The following is a 14,110-nucleotide window of genomic DNA, read 5'->3' as shown; positions in this document are numbered from 1 at the left end:
CTGCTGAAAAAAAAACACTGACTCCTTTGTCTGCAGAAGGTTAAACATTGTGACAGGCAGTGGCGTAGCTACGTTTTGGGCGCCCCCCCGCCGTTAGGGGTGGGCGCCCCCCCTCCGTCGCCGCCCCGCCGAGCACCCCTACCCCGCCGAGCACCCCTACCCCGCCGCCCATGCAAACCCCCCTCAATCCCCCACAGCCTTACCTATCGCGCTGGTCCCGGCGGCTCCGTTCTTCTGCTGAGGACCACCAGAAAATGGCCGCCCCCACAAAGCAGACAGTTTCAGAGAACTGTGTGCTATATGGGGGGCGGCCATTTTGTGGTGGTCCTCAGCAGAAGAACGGAGCCGCCGGGACCAGCGCGATAGGTAAGTGACAGTCTGCGGGGGATTGGGGGGGGGTTAACTATAGCACCGCAGCCCCCGGCGCCCCCACATGCACAGCGCCCCCCCGCGGTGGCGGGGGCTGCGGTGCTATAGTTACGCCCCTGGTGACAGGTTATGCAGCCATTACGCAGTCACTTCACCTCTGACTGACTACACTGGCCGCGGGAACAGTACGCCAAATCTGACAGGGACACTGACTACGCTGGGCGTACGAACACTACGCTGATTCTGACAGTGCCGCTATGCTTACTACGTAACGGGCACCGTGCTATTACACAAGTACCCAAATTTGTCCTGTGATCAGGTCTGAATCAGGCCCATAGTCTTGTTAATGAGATGGGGGAGGCTGGGCATTAATGGAGCCAGCTCTCTATAAAAAGAATATGGGCGGTATTCAATGTGAATACCGGCGACGTGCAGCGAATCCTGTTTAGGATTCGCTGCACATTCGCCACTGCTCGCTGCGTTCCGGAGCCTCGCCGGCCCCGGTATTCAACGAGTCAGGGGCTCGCTGCCCCTGACTGGCAAATTTGAGCTCCTGCGGCAGACGCCGCAGGGAGCCTGAGGACGGTGGCAGGCAGGGAGATGGAAGTCTCCCTGCCTGCCCCAGAACGTTTGTGGGGGGGAGGTGGGCTCCCCGGGAGCCAGGCAGCACAGGCTGCCCCCCGGGGGTGCCAGCAGGGGACCGGGTATATTCACTACATATGCATATGTAATGATCGGGTGAAGTGAATATATGAATATCTAATGAGCGGCTCGGCTCCCGGCCCCCTGCTGGCTGGTCTGTGTAAAAAAATAAATATATATATATAAAAATAGCATGCCCCTCCTCAGAATAAAATTCCAGATTTTTTTACACCAATTGTAAAAAAAAAAAACACTTTATTTTAAAAGTTCACCTTCCACTTCACCATAAAAAGATAACGATTGCTACTCGGTGAATCATGGCGAAAAAAACCTTGAAATGTATTCGCCATCTGGTCATTGAATAGGGTGATTCACCGTTTTAGTCAGAAATTCGCCTTACAGCACAAAATCGCCATAAAAACATGGCGAATCAGCCTCATTGAATACCGCCCTATGAGCGAATCGGATCGGGTAGGTGTAAGTGAAGCACTGAGATAATAGCCATCCAATGCTTCTGACCTTCTGAGACACGTGCGCTTCCTGTACCGTCCCTAGGGAGAACCTTCTGTTTCCAGCATTCCGGGGAGAAGGATCAAGCCATGGAGACAGACACAGTACAGAGGTTGCCCATAGCAACCAATCAGCTTCTGTCATTTCATAGACTGCGCTAGATAACAGAAGCTTATTTGCTTTGGGCAAGTCCCCACTTTGGGCCTAATTCACGTTTGCTCGGAAGGGGCCGAATTCGGCCCCATTCCGATGGTGGGTGGGGGGTCTGCGCATGTGCATGTGGGTATTTGCGCATGGTCAGATTCCCTGTGCAAACGCGGCAAGTATCGCACAGTATCAGGCGCTGGTCGGGGCGGCGCTTACCTACTAGCTAGGCAGAAAATACTGAAGAATCACTGCACAATGGGCCTGATTGGTCCCTGGCATATTCACCCCGGGGACCGATTGTGCGGCTCTGCGCATGCACTTATTGCTGCTGTACGAACGCCTTCAGCAACTATCGCACGGGAAGAGGAGGGAGGTGCATTCCGAAGGGCTGCGTGCGGCATCTGTGGGCTCGCTAAGCAGTGTATGTATGCTGCTTAGCGATCCTTACTGAATCACCCCCATTGTATGCACATTACAGCACATGGCCAGGCATTGTCATTCATAGCTGATACGGCTGCAGGGAGCAGGCAAACTGAGATCCACGCAATGTGCATCTAAGTACACAATAGTAAGTATACCATCATAAAAAAGCAGCGCCACCGCTCTGGGAGGGGTATGGATCATGGGATAGACAGCAACTAGGTCAACAAGCCTTAGGTCGATACCACTAGGTCGACATGACTGAAGGTTGACATGCAGGAATATCGACATAACTGAAGATCAACATGTGTTAGGTCGACAGGGTCATTAGGTCGACAGTCATTAGGTCGACATGGGGAAGGTCGACAGTCAAAAGGTCCACAAGGGGTTTTTCACTTTTTTTGTTCCGAAAGTCGACATGGACACTGAAACGTAGCACCATGTCCCCTCTTATGGCTCGCTGTTCTCACCATGCGTCGGGCACGGTGCGTGCTGCGCTCGGCACATTATTTTATTCTCCTACCACGCCCTAGTGGATGGTGGGGCAGGAAATACCGCCTGTCGGCACATGTCGGCACAGAAGAAGGTGAAAAACCCCATGTCGACCTTCCCCATGTCTTTCCCTAATGACCCTGTCCACTTAACCCATGTCGACTTTCATGTCGACTTTCATGTTGTCCACCCTTCCGGGGGGCGGGAGGGGGACTCGATTTTCGGGAGACTCCCGGCCATTCCGGGAGGGTAGGCAACCCTGACTTTAACCCAGTCTTATCATATACTATGGCCGTATACTATACATATATCTATACTATCTCACCTGCCCCTGCCAATGCTCCCTTCATGTAAGGGGTCTCAAGTGCGAAATGAGGCTCAGTGAACGCGGCTAAAGAGGCGCAGGGCTTTCTCGTGGGGGGGGGGGGGTGCGCATTAGAAAGTGCAAGTAAATCTAAAAACAGAACGAATGTCAATGCAGTTACATTTTCAAATAATTTGTACATGAATGTATTACCGAGAGATGGCAGGTGTTGTTCTATGGGGTATGGATTGTATGGTCAACCTAGAGATGGTCCCCAGTGATTAGATCAACACCACTAGGTCAACATACTGCAAGGTTGACAGGGGCTAGATCGACATAGCACAAGGTCAACAGGTCATTAGGTTGACACAAGCATTAGGTCGGCATGGTCTAGGTCGACAGTCAAAAGGTCGACATGGGTTTTTTTTCACTGTTTTTTGACCCGAATGGAAACAATTTTAAGTGCACCGTGTCCCCTTGCATGGCTCCCACCACGCCCTAGTGGGATAAAATACCACCTGTCAGCTCATGTTGGCTCAAAAAACAGTGAAAAAACCCATGTCGACCTAAACCATGTCAACCTGATGCTTGTGACGACCTAAGGACCTGTCGACCTTGTGCCATGTCGACCTAGACCCCCATGTCGACCTAGCAGTATGTCAACCGAGTGGTGTCAACCTAATGACTGTCGACCATCTTTAGGTCGACCAACTAGCCATATCCCATTCCACGGACAGCTTTGTCACAGCAGTTTCAAAATTGCCCTGAGGAAGCCGGCACGAATGCGCATAGGCCCTTGATGTAGGATAGCTTAGAAATGCTGAAATAATATCAATGAAATGTCAACAGTGGTTTCATGTACTTTGTGTGTTAAATAAAAATCAGTTGAGAGCCCCACTTACACAACGCTGACGCCGCATACCAATACCAGGGGAAGCGGTCAGTGTGGTCAGACACAAAGTGCTGACTGCAGTACCGAGCGGTGTAGGAACAACTGTACCCGTGTAATAGCACAGAGACGCCGCATAATAACATAAAAACGGCCAGTGTGCCCAGACCATGAGGCGGGATACGAAGCGCCAAGTACAATACTGAGCGGTATATGAACGTCTATACCCGTGTAACGGTACTGAGAAGCCACATACTAATATTAAGGAAAACAGCTAATGTGCTCAGACTGCACGAGACATAACAATATCAGGAGATTCGGTGTGTGCTCAGATTACCAAGTCATGACAAATACACTGAATTATTTGTATACAGACAATGCTTAGTAATACAATTATACCAATAAATATACACAATGTTTAAAAACTGACCCACTGTATATGTGCACGGACAATTGCAAGGAATATGCAAATGTGGGACTAATATGAATATAACTCACATCTGACCACAGGGGTTACTAAAATAGTATAAATAGTGTTAATTAGTGTTCATATTAAACCCAATATAAGGGAATGAACACTTGAACCATCTAACAAAAGGATTGAATGCACCAGATTATAACAACTATAGGGCCTTATTCTAGTTCACTCTTAGAGGCAAATTCCTTCTCAGATGGACAAAACCATGTGCACTGCAGGGGGGCAGGTGTAACGGGTGCAGATAGAATTAGATTTGGGTGAGTTATTTTGTTTCGGTGCAGGGATACTAACTGACTGCTTTATTTTTACACTGCAATATAGATCTCACTTTGAAGAAAAACCCCACCCAAATCTAATTCTCTCTGCACATGTTACATCTGCCCCACCTGCAGTGCACATGGTTTTGTAAATTTGAGAAGGAATTTGCCTCTAAGAGTGAACTAGAATAAGGCCCATAGTGTGTATAAATCACTGCAATTTATTGCAAAGCCATTAGAGGTGAAAGAAAGATAAATTGTATCCATTTATTATCAACAAAGTTGCTTATGATAATAAGAGTGTAAAGGTGCCCACAGACGCATCAATTGTACTGTGCTATGCGTTTTTGACTGTACAATGGTTCTATACAATTTTTCTTCCAGCTTGCTATGAGATGTGCACTTGGATGCATGCGATGCGATGCGATGAACCCATGTTTGTAATGTTAATTTTCAGATGTAGTCTAAAAAGTACGTGCAGCACATACTTTTTTAGACACACAATATCGGGCTCCCGGGAACGCGCATCGCGTCGCACAAGCCCATAAACACCACCCGATAATTGTACATAAGATGCGTTTTGTACTTAAAAAGTACAAAACGCATTTGATAATTGATGCGTCTGTGGGCACCTTAACACTGTATCCAAGCAATAAACCTGTCTGTACAGCAGTACATAATAATCTGCTGAAAACAGAAAACTCAATAAGGAGAGTCAGAGATATATTAAAAATAAATAAATACATACTAACAATATCCCTGGTTTAAGGTCACAAGTAAATTAACACATGAAACGTGTGTACATAAAAGCATCCACATCTTCATTTTAATCACGTTTTCAAACTTTTTTTGCACATCTATACTATTTATTTATTAAAAAGGTGCCAATAGTCACCTCTTTTTTTTACGAATGCCTGAATAAAAGTTATATTTTAAAAACGAGTAATTGTCAGTTGGACATCAAACATAAATATCTGTAGTGTGCACCCATTATTTCTCTACTATCTTTGCTCTTCAGTTTCAAAATTCACCAGAATTGATCAAATTTTAAATTGATTTGATTAAAACAAACAAATGACAAGTTACATTTGAAAAATTCAGACCGGCATGTCAGCACGGGTCAGCTGGGAGTCAGTGGTAACTGAGCGTGCACAGACCCCAGCCCCTGGGGAAGCAGATCTCAGAACCAGGCTCATACAGTGATCAGGGACCCTCAACCCTGGCAGTGTGTACAGGTATTACAGCATTGGAACACTAGTGTTATTCCTTACAGACAGGGTCGGTGTGCGGCTTCTGAGCACTCTAGCGAAAACTTTAACTTTCCCAACCAATACCCAATTTACCATCCCCTCCAGAGAAAGTGTGGATGGGGCATTTTAGAAATTCCACCGCCGCCTCCTGCATTAAGTACAACAAGGACGTCTTCCTCCTATACATCCTTCATTCTGTAATAGGCACCGTGTACCAGAAGCCAGATGTTATTCAGTAATGCTGGACTGCGTTTAGGAGATAAGCCCCATAGAACTAATTACTTTCTGTGATTAGCATTATGTTGTGCTGTCGGGAGGGTGTTACCACAACAAATGTATCCGACTTGTTAACGCAAGAAACATAAAACAATCCTGGACTATCTCTCACATTACTATTCGCAGAGAGATTGTGGCAACAGAGGCAAATCTAAGTGTCACCAGTATATAGGTGACTCCGAGTGTGTACGTATAGAGGAAGAGGAGTAGGGGGCCAAGGACAGATCCTTGGGGGACATGGATGGGAAAGTTGCCATATGGAGGCAGATGTAGAGACAGAGGGACTGATGTATTAATCCTGGGGAAGTGATAAAGTGGGAGGTGATAATGCAGCAATTGGCCCCTAACTGTCATTGTTCTAACCCAGTCAGATGCTTGACAGTTAGGGGCTGATTGGCTGCTGCGTTATCACCGGCCACTTTATCACTTAGTAAAGGCTTAATAAATCTGCCCTATGGATGGAGCGCTTGGACAGATAAGGAGTTCGGATAACTGGTGGGCGGTGTTTATGAGCTTGATAGGCAGTGAATGTACGCTGCTTAGCGAGCCTTGCTGAATCAGACCCACAGTGTGCTCACGTCACGTGGTAAGCAGGATGGCTTCTAAGATGACACCTACCACCATTCACCACATTTTGTCAAATCCATGAGCTGCAACCAGTGGCCGTGGCAGGAAACAGGAATATACAGCATATTAATGTATGTGTTTCAGCTTAATTAGTAAAACCAGATCTGGGGAATTTTCTTGCTTCTTATGTATTTTTATTTAGGGGCCGATTTATCCCCATCCGCGTCCCCAGGTGTGCTGTGATATTATCGGCCCAATAATTGATACATCGCACGGATGTATCAACTATTGCACACAGGGACAGAGCTTGCGAGAAAATCCCATCCCGGTGATGACACTCCCCAGCACATCATTTAGGTATTTTTCATGAAAAATACCCCAATCATATACAACGCAATGCCAGCCCCTCCTCCCCATTACATATCTCCCAACTGTCCAGCTTTCCGCAGGAACGTCCTGTTTTTTGGGGACATTCCTGTGTCCCACCCAGGGCCAGCAGTGTCCCGCGGCGGGCGGGCAGTCCCCGCTGCCACCCACTGGGCAGCGGTGAATAGACGTTGTGCATATGGCAGAGGGGCAGCAGCGCCAAAACAGGGGCATGGCCTCACGTGAGTGATGCGCAAAGGTCCCTCCTCAGTGCCGTGGAAAGTTGAAAGTTGGGAGGTATGCCATTACATTGATCTCCCACCAGTGCAGCAACCCCCTCTCCACCACTGCTCATACCCCCCTACCCGGGGATCAGAGCTCCTGGAAGGCTGCCTGTCATCAGGCTCCCTGCTGCTGTAAAGTGAGCTGCTGCTTTGCAGAATCACTCTACTGCATTTAGTGGGCGGCATCTAGCAATGAAAGAAGACTGCTTAGCGATCGAATCTGAATCAGGCCCTATAAGTATGGGAAATGTGATTATTATTATTATTATTATAAGAAATTACAAAAAAAAAGAAAAGTGCTTGTCTGCCTACAAGGATTCTCCTTATTGGTGTGTTCTCCCCCTATTCACTGGGGGCTCTCTGCAGTCTATCTAAACAAGATCTCTCATGGACTCGTCACTTGGGGCCTTTTGCCTCACGTGGTTTCCTACCATTCACCCAGATAGTCCTCTCCTGAAGACTCACACCTCTTGTCCTGCTGCTAGGGTACCCCTGAAAGTGGGGATCCCCCTCGTTCCTTCCACCGATCTACACATACTGTTGCCCTCTTAATGGAATCTCTGTCTCCATAATGCCAGGGACTATGGAGGCTCCACAGTCCCAGGACTAGCTTCTCTGTCCTGGACACACTAGCCTGTGTCTTGCATTCTCACTCCTCAGCTTACAATGAACTGCATGGCTGTGGGGGTGGGGAGGTTAGGGTTAGGCCACATGGGAGGGGGGAGGTTAGGGTTAGACTGTGGGGGAGGGGGGTAGGATAGGGTTAGGCTGCGGATGGGTGGAAGAGGTTAGGGTTAGGCTGAAGGGGAGGGGGAAGGTAATGGTTAGGCTGCAGGGGGTGAAAGAGGTTAGGGTTAGGCCACAGTGGAGGGGGAAGGTTAGGGTTAGACTGTGGGGGGTGGAGGAGGTTGGGGTTAGGCCGCAGGGGAGGGGGAAGGTAATGGTTAGGCTGCAGGGGGTGGAAGAGGTTAGGGTTAGGCCACAGGGGAGGGGGAGGGGCAAGATCTCTCATGGACTCATCACTTGGGGCCTTTTGCCTCATGTGGTTTCCTACCATTTACCCAGATAGTCCTCTCCTGAAGACTCACACCTCTCGTCCTGCTGCTAGGGTACCCCTGAAGGTGGGGATCCCCCTTGTTGCTTCCACTGATCTACGCATACTGTTGCCCTCTTACTGGGATCGCTGTCTCCATAATGCCAGGGACCATGGAGGCTCCACAGTCCCAGGACTAGCTTCTCTGGCCTGGACACACTAGCCTATGTCTTGCATTCTCACTCCTCAGCTTACAATGAACTGCATGGCTGTGGGGGTGGGGAGGTTAGGGTTAGGCCGCAGCGGAGTGGGAAGGATAGGATTAGACTGCAGGGGAGGAGGAAAGGATAGGGTTAGGCTGCGGATGGGTGGAAGAGGTTAGGGTTAGGCTGCAGGGGAGGGGGAAGGCAATGGTTAGGCTGCAGGGGCTGGAAGAGTTTAGGGTTAGGCCACAGGGGAGGGGGAAGGTTAAGGTTAGGCTGCAGGGGATGGGGGAAGGTTAGGGTTAGACTGCGGGGGGTGGAAGAGGTTGGGGTTAGGCCGCGGGGGAGGGGGAAGGGTAGGGTTAGGCGTAGTAGTGTCTTAAGATTAAAATACTGTGATTTGTCATTTTCATTTAATATCAGGTAATATATTCCCATACACGGGGTCTAGTTGATCCTGTGGTTGCCAGGCAGAGACTCTAGTACCTGCTATTGTATGTATTAGCAATGTCATACAATGACACGCGTGTAACATCACACAAATGAATGGCAACATAACATATTACTTGCACATTCTCCTCCCGGTGCAGAGGATTCCAGGCCTAATCCCTCTTCTCAGGAGACATTACTGTTAATTAGGTCATCAGCTACGAGGGATTAGGGTCAAATCATTGTCGCTGTGGTGGAGAATATGAAATTCACTCGCTCAGATAACGGATATGTGTCTGGGAAGGCCTGAGCCAGTCCTAGGCCCAAAACAGGTCCCATCGGTATTATGGCGGTAACAAAAGTGTGTGAGAGACGTCATTAATTATGTCACAATTGTGTGATCTGATATTAAACAATATGTTTGCAAAATCGAACATTTTTACAAAATTTAGCGTTGTCATCCCTTTGATGTTAATATTAGTGACGTGCCTTCAGCTGTAAGCAGCTAGGACTCGCAGCTAGGAGAGCGCAGCCCACTTCCATTGACACACCTGCCACACTTCCATTACAAGCCCATGTGGCGGATTTTTCTTGTGCTCCTCCCAGACAGCGCCCACGAACACCCATATCTTTGCCTCCCCATTTCTAATACCTGTCAGTCCATAGACAACAGGTAACGTATGCGATTATCGCAACATTGAGCAACTGACCTTGTAAACACAAGGAATTTGCGCTCCCCCGCTTCGGCGGGCAAGATCTTCATACATCTTGTCGGTCTCCCCTCCTGCTTCGCCTCGCTAATGAGGCGAAGCAGGAAGTGTTATTGCGGCGCGTTTAGTTTCAGGCAGCTGCTGGAAAGTGCAGTTAATGTCTGGGGTGAAAGAAAAAAGTGGGATAATGGGTTTATTTACTAAAATGGGACTTCTGGCACTACTGGGGACATGATATGTAATTGGCACTATTGGGGATATCTGTAACATGCACTACTGGGGGAATGATATGTAACTGGCACTACTGGGGACATGATATGTAACTGGCACTACTGGGGATATCTGTATCTGGCACTACTAGGGACATGATATGTAATTTACACTACTGGGGACATCTATAACTGGCACTACTGGGACATGACATGTAACTGGCACTACTGGGGACATGATCTGTAGCTTGCACTACTGGGACATGATATGTAACTGGCACTACTGGGGATAGCTGTAGCTGGCACCACTGGGACATGATATGTAACTGGCACTACTGGGGATATCTGTAACTGGCATTACTGGGTACATGACATGCAACTGGTGCTATCGGGGACATGATATGTAACTGGCACTACTGAGGACATGATATGTGACTGGCACCACTGTGGATATCTGTAACTGGCACTACTGGGGACATATGTAACTGGCACTACTGGGGACATGACATGCAACTGGTGCTATCGGGGACATGATATGTAACTGGCACTACTGAGGACATGATATGTGACTGGCACCACTGTGGATATCTGTAACTGGCACCATTAGGGACATCTGTACCAGCACTACTGGGGACATGATATGTAACTGGCACTACTGGGGACATGATATGTAACTGGCACTACTGGGGACATCTGTAACTGGCACTACTGGGTACATCTGTAACTGGCACTACTGGGGACATGATATGTTATTGTTGTACTTATATCAAAGTCACCAACAACAGACTTAAAGAAAATGGATAGATGTCTTGATTTCAGTTAACGGTATCTGTCTCTATGGTTGGTAGAGAACATTGGAGGCTAATCTGGGGAATATAAGAGTCCGCCATGTTTGGAGTTGGGGAGGAATTGACACTGGGACGGGTGTTGGGTTTTCCTTTCCTCCTGAACAGCACAATTAGCACGTATGACATGTTGTTCAGTGTGTATCTATGTTACGATGACATCACCAAATGCTATTAGTGCTGTGGGATGGCATTTTTTGGCATCCCACAGTGGCAATTAACTAATTGCTGTGTAACAATACACCTGAGACTAATCTGTCTGTCTATAGAGCAGAATTTGCCATTTCTTTAATTTTAGCAATCCGGTCATTGGAAATAATCTACACCAGGTATTTTTATATATTCCTCTCTTAAACACCTCATGTGCCCTGTATGCCATGGCGGGATTTCTAGCTCATAACAGGGGGGGAGGAATCTGTTGCTTAATTAATATGAGATGCATTACACAAACACAATAAGACTCTCCCCCAGTCTCGAAACCTATAAGCGTTCCCTAAAAACTCATCTCTTCAGGCAGCTTATCAAATTCCAGAACCAGTCATAGAACCTTGTATTCTGGTGGAATCGATGCCATAAAGAATACAGTATCTATCCTTATGTATCAATGCCTATTTCCCTATAGATTGTAAGCTTGCGAGCAGGGCCCTCCTACATTGTGACTGTCTGTAAATACCCTGTTTGTTGTATCACTGTCTCTTTTGTAAAGCGCAACGGAATATGCTGCACTATAAGAAACTGTTATTGAATAAGTAAATAAATAAATTACACTGGTACAAATTTTTATTTGCTGAAAACATTACGGCATTCATTTACTAACATGGGAGTTCTATTTCAGATGCGATGTTGCTACGGGCAACCAATCCGAACCTACTTCTTATTTATTTACCGCCTTCTAGAAGATAATAGATAGAATCTGTTTGGTTGCCCATAGCAACATCCAACCTTCACAGAACTGAGAAAATAAACCCCTACATGTAGCCGAATACTAATAGAAATACATGTGAATAGGTCCAACCAAGCGTCATAGCAGCGATCCCTGATGTATGTTATATAAGAGCAAACCTACCTGGTTTACAGCCGCATCAGTAACTTATTTCTCCCGCGGCCGATACGCTTAGAAGTAGTTCACGCTGACGAGGCGACAAGGCAATCCCGCCTCATGGCGAAAAGAACCCTTTTGCCAAAAATATTCACCTCCAACATCCCGAATGGAATCATTCAGTGAGACGCTGTCAGGATCCGGCGCCGCGCCCTCGCTCTGCTGCCTGGCATGTTTGCTGATCCACACGAAAAAGGAATCAGATATTTTCTGAGTGGTCACTTTGAAATGGCTTATGGTGAATGCAAAGAGGATTAGTGCGAGGGCCATCTGTAGGAGAGATGATTAGCTAATAGGGTTAGTGAGACCATTTCCTCGCTGCCTTCCATGCACATCACTGCTCTGTCTTTCAGCGAAAAGCCCAAGGGGCCCATTTATCAATGATAGCATGTACAATGCGATCTGGGTGGAATATTCACCTATCAGGGATGACACTCCGAAAGGAGCCCATCCCTGCGATGTGCTGAGCCGGGCGCCGGGGGGTCTGGGCATGGACAGTTAGCAATGACCTTCCGCCGACCGCACTGCCCCGGCAGCAGTGCAGTGTGTAGCCCACAGGCTACAATGGGCTAACGCCATCTCAGACTGGCGGTAGCCCGGGGATGCAATGCGCTGCTGCCTGGTGTTGATACATTGGGCAGCTTCACATCCTCCATAGTAACCTATGGGGGAGGTGGCCGGCGGCGGTACAGGAGGGATTACAGGTTCCTGCTGCAGTCCCTCCTGATACATTCCAGTGAGACTTAATATTTGCGGCTAACCCCCAAATACACCATTTAGCTGCAAATATTGCATGATAAATGCGGCTCCAAGTGACTTTTATTGCTGAAAGCACAAATATGAGGTCATACTCAGGCCCGGCAACAGGGGGGGGGGGGTCTAGTGGGACAACTGTGATGGGCCCCGACAGAAGCAGAGCTTGGCTGCCGCCATCTGTGCCCTGCCGCAGCCGTCTACCTGTGTGGTGACGGTCCCTCTGCTGTACTCGGCCACCTACAGGCTGTGCCGCAGAGTCGCGCAGCCACCGCCTGTACTGCGTGTGCGCCCTGGCCACTTGGTCGGCCGTCTGTACTGCAGCCCGGCGGTGAAGCACAGCCTGTAGGCGGCCGAGCGCAGCAGTGGAACCCCACATATTCCTAGAACAGGCGGACTGTGCAGTACGAGTAGGTGTGTGGGTTCCCAGCAGGTGTGGTGGTGCTTAGCCCCTCCACCGCTGCCGCTAAGGCACTGCTGCAGCTGTCCACAGCCCCTCCATTGTTGAGTGAGTTCCCCTTGCACCCTCCACACCATTGGCAGTTTTATGTGTTTTGCAGCTACACTTGTGTTCTACTGTATGTGGGTTTGTGAGTATTACCCAGGCCTAGGTCTGATGGAGGGGCCCAGCAGCACATGCTTCAGTGTGGCCAGGTAGGTGCTTAAAGTGCTGTTTTGTCTCTATATCCCACAATTAGACCACACCCTCTGAAATGTACCTGGGCCCGGCCAGGCTCTCTACTGCCCTGCATGGGAGGGCATTCCACAGAGTCCGTGCAGCCTGAAGAAAGTCCGGCCATCGGGAATGGAAGCGAGTAATGTGTGTGGATGAGAGACACAGATCTTGTGAGGAGCGTAGAGGTCAGGTTGGAAGATATTTGCTGATAATAGAAGAGATGTATGTTGGTGTAGTTTGGTTTATGGCCATGTGTGTAAGGGAAAGCAGTTTATATTGAATTCGGTAGAATACAGGCAACCAATGGAGGAACTGACAGAACGGATCAGGAGACGATGAGTGTGTGGCTAGGAAGATCAGCCCCGCAGCTGCATTCATGATGGATTTTATTGGTGAGAGGTGCAACTAGGGTTGCCACCTCTCCCTTCTGGTGGCAACCCTCCCACATTCTCCTGGAATCCGGGTGTCTTAAAAAGCCTCCGGTCCCCCCCCCCCCCCTAATTGCCGGTCGCCGTCGCCACCGCTGCAGAGCTGCCCAGAGCAGACGCGCCTCGCGAGATGATGATGCAATCATCTCGCTAGTGTCACTGTCTGCAGGCCCGCCCAGCGCTGCTGCTCCCGGACCCCGGAGTGACCTGCATGATCAGTCTCCTGCACTGCCCACCAGCCCAGCCTGCCAGCCAGCCCGCCAACCAGCCAGCCAGCCAGCCAGCCAGCCTTAGGTAAACAGCCAGCATGATTTATATATTAATATACTGTATGTATATATGTATACATATGTACCGTATTTGCCGGCGTATAAGACGATCCCCCAACATTTCCACTTAAAATATAGAGTTTGTTATATAAGTGCACCCGGCGTATAAGACGACCCTCCCACTTGGAGGCATGTTTTTCAGGGT

General features: G+C 48.6%; 1 protein-coding gene across 1 annotated transcript in view; it reads right to left on the bottom strand.

Moving 5' to 3' along the window:
- RP1L1 (RP1 like 1) overlaps positions 1-11,906 on the bottom strand; it is a 58,608-nt gene extending 46,702 nt beyond the window's left edge. The window contains exon 1 of the mRNA XM_083178783.1: positions 11,747-11,906. The gene's annotated coding sequence lies outside the window, so the exon portion shown is untranslated. The remainder of the gene's footprint in view (positions 1-11,746) is intronic.
- Between the last annotated feature and the right edge of the window lie 2,204 nt (positions 11,907-14,110).

Source organism: Crinia signifera, chromosome 3, assembly GCF_055691185.1.
Source record: "Crinia signifera chromosome 3, ASM5569118v1, whole genome shotgun sequence".
Classification (NCBI taxonomy): Eukaryota; Metazoa; Chordata; class Amphibia; order Anura; family Myobatrachidae; genus Crinia; species Crinia signifera.
The sequence above is the reverse complement of the archived record's forward strand: the minus strand, read 5'-3'. Positions and strand labels throughout refer to the sequence as shown.